This window comes from Nelumbo lutea, chromosome 2 (genome assembly GCF_056320005.1).
Source record: "Nelumbo lutea isolate HS-2025 chromosome 2, American lotus-T2T, whole genome shotgun sequence".
NCBI classification, from domain to species: Eukaryota; Viridiplantae; Streptophyta; class Magnoliopsida; order Proteales; family Nelumbonaceae; genus Nelumbo; species Nelumbo lutea.
In genome coordinates, this window is record NC_142685.1 from 24775078 (window position 1) to 24783416 (window position 8339).

Here is an 8339-nt window from a genome sequence, read left to right on the forward strand (position 1 = left end):
ATTGGTTTGGGCAAGTTTAAGTCCAATCCAAGCAATATTTCGTGGTGAAATATTTGTCTATGAATTTTAATTTTTTATCAATTAATTTTAGAAATTTATCAATGTAATTATTTTTAAATTCAAATGGACTTTAAATTAATGTTATTGGGATTTGGGATTGCAAATGCTATCTATTTGCCCGAATTTAGATCCAGACTTAAATGGTTTAAGTAAATTCAAGTCCAATCTAAGCATTATTTTTAGGTGACATACTTGTTAATGATTTTTAACTATTTATGTTATTTTTAAAATTCTATTATTATAACTAAGATTGCAAATGGTATCTATTTGTCAAAATTCAAATCCAAAGTTCCAAACTCAATTTGAAATGATAATCTTATTGTAAAATATCTATATATGTAGGCTCTTCTTCAACCTTTGATTTAATGTATATCTCCTCTGTTGAGGATGATGTTCCAGTGGAGGATTAGAAGGCAACAAGAGTTCTTGAAATAACAATTCTCTTATGTCACTTAGTTTTGTTTATTTTTTGACTTATACTATTTTGTTTGGTTCTTTTATATGGAAGCATTCTATGTAATGTTGTTTTTTGTTAGATGTTATTTGCTGATAATAAACTTTGAACAAATTTTTTTTTATACTTAATATTGAACTTGAAGAAGATTAACTTGATCATATGATAATAAGGTGGGACGGTTTTAGGAAATTGAGAGGAAAAAGTTAAATGGGTTTGGAATCAGGGGCGGTGGATTTGGGAATGAGTAGGGCAATATGCACAATTAACCCCCCCCAGACCCCTTTGAACTTTCACTTTGCGATAAATACCCCTCTCTATTATAATCGGGTGGGACGGTTTTTGTTTAATTTTTTTTTCTAAATTCCCAAGTTACTCTTTCTTATATATTTGATTATGATTTGATTGGTTTCTAAATATAACATTGAAGTGCCCTCGGATTCTCCAAATATATTCTTGGTAGATTTTGGGTGGATTGAATATTCAAATGAAATGGTAGAGGTTTATTTCTAATGAATATAAATTTATAGTTTCATTTGGTTTTTCTTGATTTATTAGGGAAAGGAGTGGATAATTTTTGTATTTTAAGATGAGAGACATTCATGTTAGTGAAATGAATGAAGAATTTAAAAAAGGGTAAATTTCTTAAACTACCCTTTATGGTTTAGCTAATTGACTAAGTGTACCCTGTTTGAAAATTGACTAATGCTATCTTTACTGTTTCTGACAATTGGCTAATACTTCCCTTACTGTTAATATTCCTTCAAAAACCATTCAAATGTGTATCACCTTACCGTTAAACTTCCAAAAATACCCAACTTACCCTTATTATAACTTCTAAGGAGTATCTCATTGTCCCCTCTGGCACTGACACTGGCATCTTCAAAACAGTGTCTCCGACACCGGTATCATGCCAGAGACGCTCTCTTCTTGGAAAAACAAAGACTCCTAACCCTCTTCTTCTTTCTTCTCTTTCTCTCTTCTTCTTCTTTCTCTCTTTCCCCTCATCATCGATGATTTCTCACCATTTTCTTGGAGGTGTTTTGCCATCGCCACTATATCATGAGTTCTCAAAGCCCACCACTCAGTCCTAGTAAAACCCACTACGACACTGCCTAGTCCTAATCATTTTCTCAAACCGAGCCTAGGCAATGAAACATCTATTAGCTAAGGAGCGGGTGCCAGTATCGAAACCAGCAGTCGCAACTCTTTGGATCCTTCTAACCATCTGATTCCGCTGCTCCATCTCTCTCCAGGCGATGAAGCAGCTATCGACTAAGGAGCAGGTGCCACTACCGAAACCAGCAATCACAAGGTCTTTTGGGCTCCTACAAATTCCGGCGAGGTGGTGTTCCTATTTCCGGTGAAGTGGTGTTCCATGAGTTCCGATGCCGCTGCTGGGGGATCTGATGAAAGGATTGCTTCTAAAGGTTAAATGGGACTGAGCTCCGACCAGTCAACAATGGGACTGAGCTGCATTTTGTAAATGACAAATAGTTGAACCGACCCTCGATGTTTTTACATTCCAACCCTCTGCTTGCCACCCGATCAATGAACCTCAGCCGTTCATTTGCAAGGCCGGCAACTGTGGGGACTGAATTCTTCGTCTTTAAATCTCCATCGTTGCAGAGAGAGAGAGATAGAACACTCTAAATCTCCATCTCGACCTCCGAAGTATCAAACACAACATTGGGCTTTTTCTACTAAAATGATTCTTGTTATTTTAGTTGGTTTCGTTTGGAGAAAATAGAGGTATTTTTCATCAATTATGATTTAAAAGAAAAGGACGAGGAAAAAAAACAAGAAAGTTCGGTGGGCATTTTGGAATTTTATGCACTTTGTCATTGGACTTAACGCCCAAGGGTTAGTTACAAAACAAAAGTTTAGAGAGGTTTTGTTGCAAATTTAAGGGGTATTCATCATTGATCTCATAGTATAAGGGGGTTTTTGTAATTTACACTTAATTTTAAACTATACACGATAATGAATTATGAATTTAGATTTGATCCTCACAGCAACATCACATAACTTTTTAATCATGCATTGGGAATATCTCCTATACTTGTACATTGTCATTCATGGTGAGATGTTCCCAATGCATGGCTGTAATGCATTGTCAGGTTGGTTTGAGGAGAAAATCCAATTTCCACATAAACAACTAAACGATGTAATATCACCCCTTAGGCTGCATTTGGAAACGTTGCAAATAGAGTGTAAATCCCGGCTCAGGGTAAATTTGCACTCTGGTTCACTTTTACATGTATTTGGCAACATTGCTTTTATGCATTGACAAACGACCGACCAAATCATATTTACATTGATAATAAGATGTAAAAGTACATCAATAAAAAAGAAGTAAATTTGCATTCAAGTGGACTTTTGATTATAAAAAAAAAAAAAAGCATATGCTTTATTGAAATTCATGTTTGCATCCATTACAGCTAAAATTCTGTTTGGTAAGAAGGTAAATTTGTCATTGCAAAACTAACAAAGTTTATAATTTATATGAACCATTTTATACTACATATTTACATTCACACTTATTTGCAATGTTTCCAAACGCAGCCTTAGGTGCATTTTAAATTCATGCACAATGTGCAATTGGATGTTCATACTTGTAGAGTGTAGGGATTTTGCTTTTAGGAGATCCCACTTGAGATCTGCTGCGAACACGAACATGTGAACCAAGCTACAAACCAATCACTAATGAACATGCTTAGTGTTCAGTAGCAAACAACGCACCCATATTGACCCACTAACTCATTAGCCATGTCACCCATGTTAGTGGGTCAGAATGGGTCACAACCCACTCGGACCCTGACCCACCTTAACCTACACATTTGACCCTCTGATTCAAAGTAAACCTTTTTTTTCTTATTTTTTATTATAATTGAATAAAAACAGAGACCCATATATTTCAACTCAAAAGCGTAAAAATTTAATTCAAAATTTCAAATAAAAACATTAAACATTAAAACACAAAAATGGTAAAGAAATATACATTCTGTGTAAAACATCAGAAATTGCAAAAAAAGAAATAACAAAAAATTAAATAAAAGTATAAAAGAGAAATTGTAAAAAATATATAAAATTTCACAAATATATAGATAAATTTACAAGAAATTGCAGGAAAAATCAGAATGCAAAAAATACAAAAATTAAAGAAAATGGAAATTGCGTAAAAACAAGAAAAATATAGAAATTGTAGAAAATGCATTAAATGATAAAAATTACAGAAACACATAAAATTATACAAAAATAAAAAACATATATTTCAGCCAAAATAAAAAAATGCATAAAATACATAAAATTCAAAAATTATATATTTCAGCTAATGCCAAGAATTACAAAAAATAAAGTAAAAATCGTAGAAATGCATTAAATGATAAATATGCATAAAACACATAAAATGGTAAATAATTTGAAAAAAAATTCAGTAAAAAATAAGGAATGGAAAATTTTGGGAAATGTTTAAATAATAGAATATTGTAGAAAATTCTAGAAAATGCTGCAAAATTACAGAAAAAATGAAAAATACAGAAATTTTTGCACGAAGGATTATAGAAAAATGTAGAAAATCCAAAATTGGGAGGAGTAAAAATTTGGAGCTTGACCTTTTGTGACATAAACAATACGTTGGAGGACAACGGCGATGACGACATAATAGTTGTGGATTGAACTATAAAAACCCCATGATTTTTCAACTTGGAGATATGCAACTTGTTAGTGGTAGTAGACAGTAAGGTTCAAAGTATTAGGCAGTATCGATAGATTTTTTAGTTTTTTGGTTTTTTAAATCCGGAGGGGCCAATTTAAGGTCCGTCCACTCTGTGAATCGGTCAAAACCCATATCAGAAAGCTCCCGATACGATACGTATCGATATCTTGAACCTTAATAGACAGTAGTGGTTGCTGCGAACTTGATTTGCAACTTGTTAGTGGTAGTCGACATTAACAGCCATCAGCAACTTGGTTTGCAACTTGTTAGTGGCAGTCGACATTAACAGCCACCACGGACATGAATACAATACATGGTGAGAGATGGAAAAGAGGTGGAGATGGAGAGATGAAGAGATAGAGGTAGGAGGTAGAGTGGTGGAAGCGAAGAGATGAAGAGATGGGGGTAGAGAGGTGGAGGTAGAGAGGGTGGAGGCGGAGAGGTGGAGGTAGAGGGTTATTCAAATGGATTGATTGGATAGATCAGATGGGTTAGAGTCAAAATTGCCAGTCTTATCTATATATTATTAGTTTCCAAGGCGATGGCTCAATTGGTACCTTAGTTGGTTTGTTCCGGTAGAGGCAAGGATTTGATTCCTGCACCCATCGGGGCCGGGGGTTCTTACACTGCACCCATTACAGTGTAACTCATTGTAATGGCTCCTATGAGGATTCGTGTGTAACCAAAATATCTAAAAACACTTTTTAAAATCGGACCAGAGTGGACTGTCAGACTGGAAAACCGGGACCGATCATTTGATTGGTTCTATTTTTCTTTAAAATCGTTGATTTTGGTCAGTAAACTGTTGAACCGGTTGGTTAATTGTTCAAACGGTTTTGAATATTTTTTAATTTAAAAAAAAATATTTATTTTTATCAGAACAGGCCGGACGTTCAGATCAAACGGTCAGACCGTTCGAACCGGTAACCAAATCCCTGATCGGTTTATTTTTAAAAACCATGCCAAAAAATATATATATTAGTCGGTAAGTAGCCAATCAGGTGGATTTTTTTATTATCAAAATTCACGAAATTCAGGAGGGATTTAAATTGAATCATGAATGCAATTGTTGGTATTTGATAATTAAAACCCAAAAATTAATAAAAATTTATGAGATAGAGCAAATCATAAATTTACTTTTTTCTAATGATACATTTATTCCATGTGTATGACCTGCCATAACTCATAAATGGAACGGTAAGGTCCACTTCGGTGACGGCTGTGGCTACAATCTTTTGGGTACATGTCATTCAACTCCAACCGTTCGCATGGTCCCACAACCAATTGTTTTTGTTTTTATTCTGAATTCTTCTACACTCCAACTACTCCGTAAATTCATGGGCCTCTTTAAAAAAAAAATAAAAAATCATGGACCCTCATTTTTTATACCATAAAATAAAAAAGAGAAAATTTCATATTAGTATCTTATAATTTGAGTATAGTGTTATTTTGGTCCCTAAACTTTAAAATATAATACATGTCATTAAGTAGCCGTTTAGTGTTATTTGAAAAGACACAAATACCCTTTAAGTGGCATCTAATTCTTTTTATCAACCATCCAAACGTTGACAAAAAATGAACAGTCCCAAATCCTACCTCTTCTGTTCAAGAAAGCTACGGTCACCAGAATGCCCAATAAAATGTAACCCCAATTTTGTTGAATAGAAAGGGTAAGGATTTGATACTATTCATTTTTTATCAACATGCGAATGATTGATAAAGAAAATTAGATGACACTCAAAGGGCATTTGTGTCTTTTCAAGTGTCACTTAATGGCTAGTCAATGGTTTGATTAAAAATAGGTACTGAATTGATGCATTTTGAAAATTCGAGTATTAAATTGTTGCGTCTTAAAGTTCAAGGCCCAAGTAGCATTAAGCCCAAAGTACAAGGTACTAATCGGGAATTTTCCCAAAATGAAGGTCGAGAACTCTGATCTCACTTCCATTAACCCTCCACATTTATTGTTTTCTTTGCATTTATTTGTCCACATTAATTAATTGGCTAGTAGTTGATAAGGTCATTGTTGATTATAATTGAGACTTGAAATCAGATCCTGTCTTTACCAAGGTTGGGGATGGATTATCCGGCAATGTGTAGCTCCGTGGATCAAAGAGAGAGATTTCATTTATAACAGTACTTGGATGATGTTGTTGTCACCAATTTACTCAGAAATTAAATTTACAGTCCCATCCCCAGTAATCCTAGTTCCACCTATGGGGTTTATAACTGTTTGGTCCACTTGCGTGAATGCTATTGCCACCCGTCTGTTCGGTGGGTATATTTTCATTCAAGTAATCACAACTATCCACTCATGCATAAATTCGATCACCATCCAAATTTTCAGTGAAGGTTTACCCAAATGAAATCAATTGTTCAGTTTTTTTTTTTTTTTTTTTATCGCTTTCGGTTTCAAGTTTGAGGAGAACAATTCAGCTACCATAGATTTAATCAAATTGAATTACGCAGCTGAAAGTTCAAAAGCGCTTATAATTTGAAAATATTATTGTCACCATCATGCTAGCTACACCCTTTAGCATTTCATGATTCTCAAATTAGTGATACATTTTAAAAGGTATGAGATTAAATTATTTATATCGGGTATTGTATCGGATTACTCAAATATAGATACAGATATAGATACACTTTGGAAATGTATAAATATGAAAGAAAAAAAATATAGACGCTTAGATATGTTGGGAAATGCATATAAATTCCATATATATTTAAGGTTAAAATAGTCATAATAAATTTATAAGTGCATAGAAAATGTATATTCTAATGGTATTTGTGAAGAAATATTTAATACATGCACAGAGATATTATTTTTTTATTTTCTACTGAAGTTCAAGGCAAGAAACAAATGCAACTATTATATGTGAATTATTATATTTGTATTTTCTATTTTACTATTTTTCGTTTTTAATATTAACAAAAATTAACTAAAAATTAATTCTCAAATGTTTGGTAAACAGTATTTTTTTATTTGTCAACAAAAATGTTATTATAAAATGTAATTTAAATATCAATTAATAATTTAAAAAATATAAAATCTTATCTTAAAATATATCAAATATAAAGTAAAATTTCTAAGAGACATATCATATGCAAATTCATAATTTTTAATTACTAAAGTAATTATTCCATTATTAATATTTTTATTTCTATAAGTTTTATGAAATAAAAAATCATTTTTGATATAAAAGTAGACTAGTGGATTTGACAAATTCAATTTATATTATATCCTTGAGTATTTTGTAAGTAATGTTTTTAATTTTGTAAATAATAAATATGCTTTATTTAATGAAAATTACAATAATAATTAATAATTTATAAAAAAATTTAAGATACATGTCATGTTCAAATTTATAAATTTTAAATACTATAGTAATTATTCTATTATTACTATTTTTATTTGTATAAATTACTTGAAATTAAAAAGTACTTGTTGATATAAATGTGAATTTGAGAAATTATTTATTCCATTAGTTTATAAAATATTGTTTTTTAATCTTTAGTTGAAATTGTTGAACATAAATATATGTTATTTGTTTGGATTATATGTAAACATTAGAATTGATAAAAAATATTTTATTTTATTTATTATTATAAGATGAATGTTGACTTAGTAACTCAAGGGCGCATTTAAAGCTTAGGTGTTGGGAGTTCAGCTTCTGTCAGGGCAACTCAGTGCTCGCACCGTTCGAACAACCCCTTATAACCTTGCATTGGGAATATGTCCCCTGAAATAAATCACATAATTACGGAGATATTCCCAACGTAAGGCTGTAAAGCTTGTTGGAATGGGCTTTGCCCTGACCCAAGCGGGACTCAGGTGTTGGGTGAATTTGGGTTCAAATCACACCAACTACATTTTTCAAATGTAGATGCACAAGTGAAATGTGTATCATGTGTTTGTATCAGCCAATATTAGCACATATCGGCCAATACAACAAAATACGGGCCAATACAGATATGTATCACTCCGGTACGTACAATTCAAGAGATACGGGCTATTGGATTGAGTGACCTATGGCCCTTGTTGATCTAGCGTTGGTGTGTTGGACAAACCTTGGCCACTGGATATAGCCACACACCAATGGACTA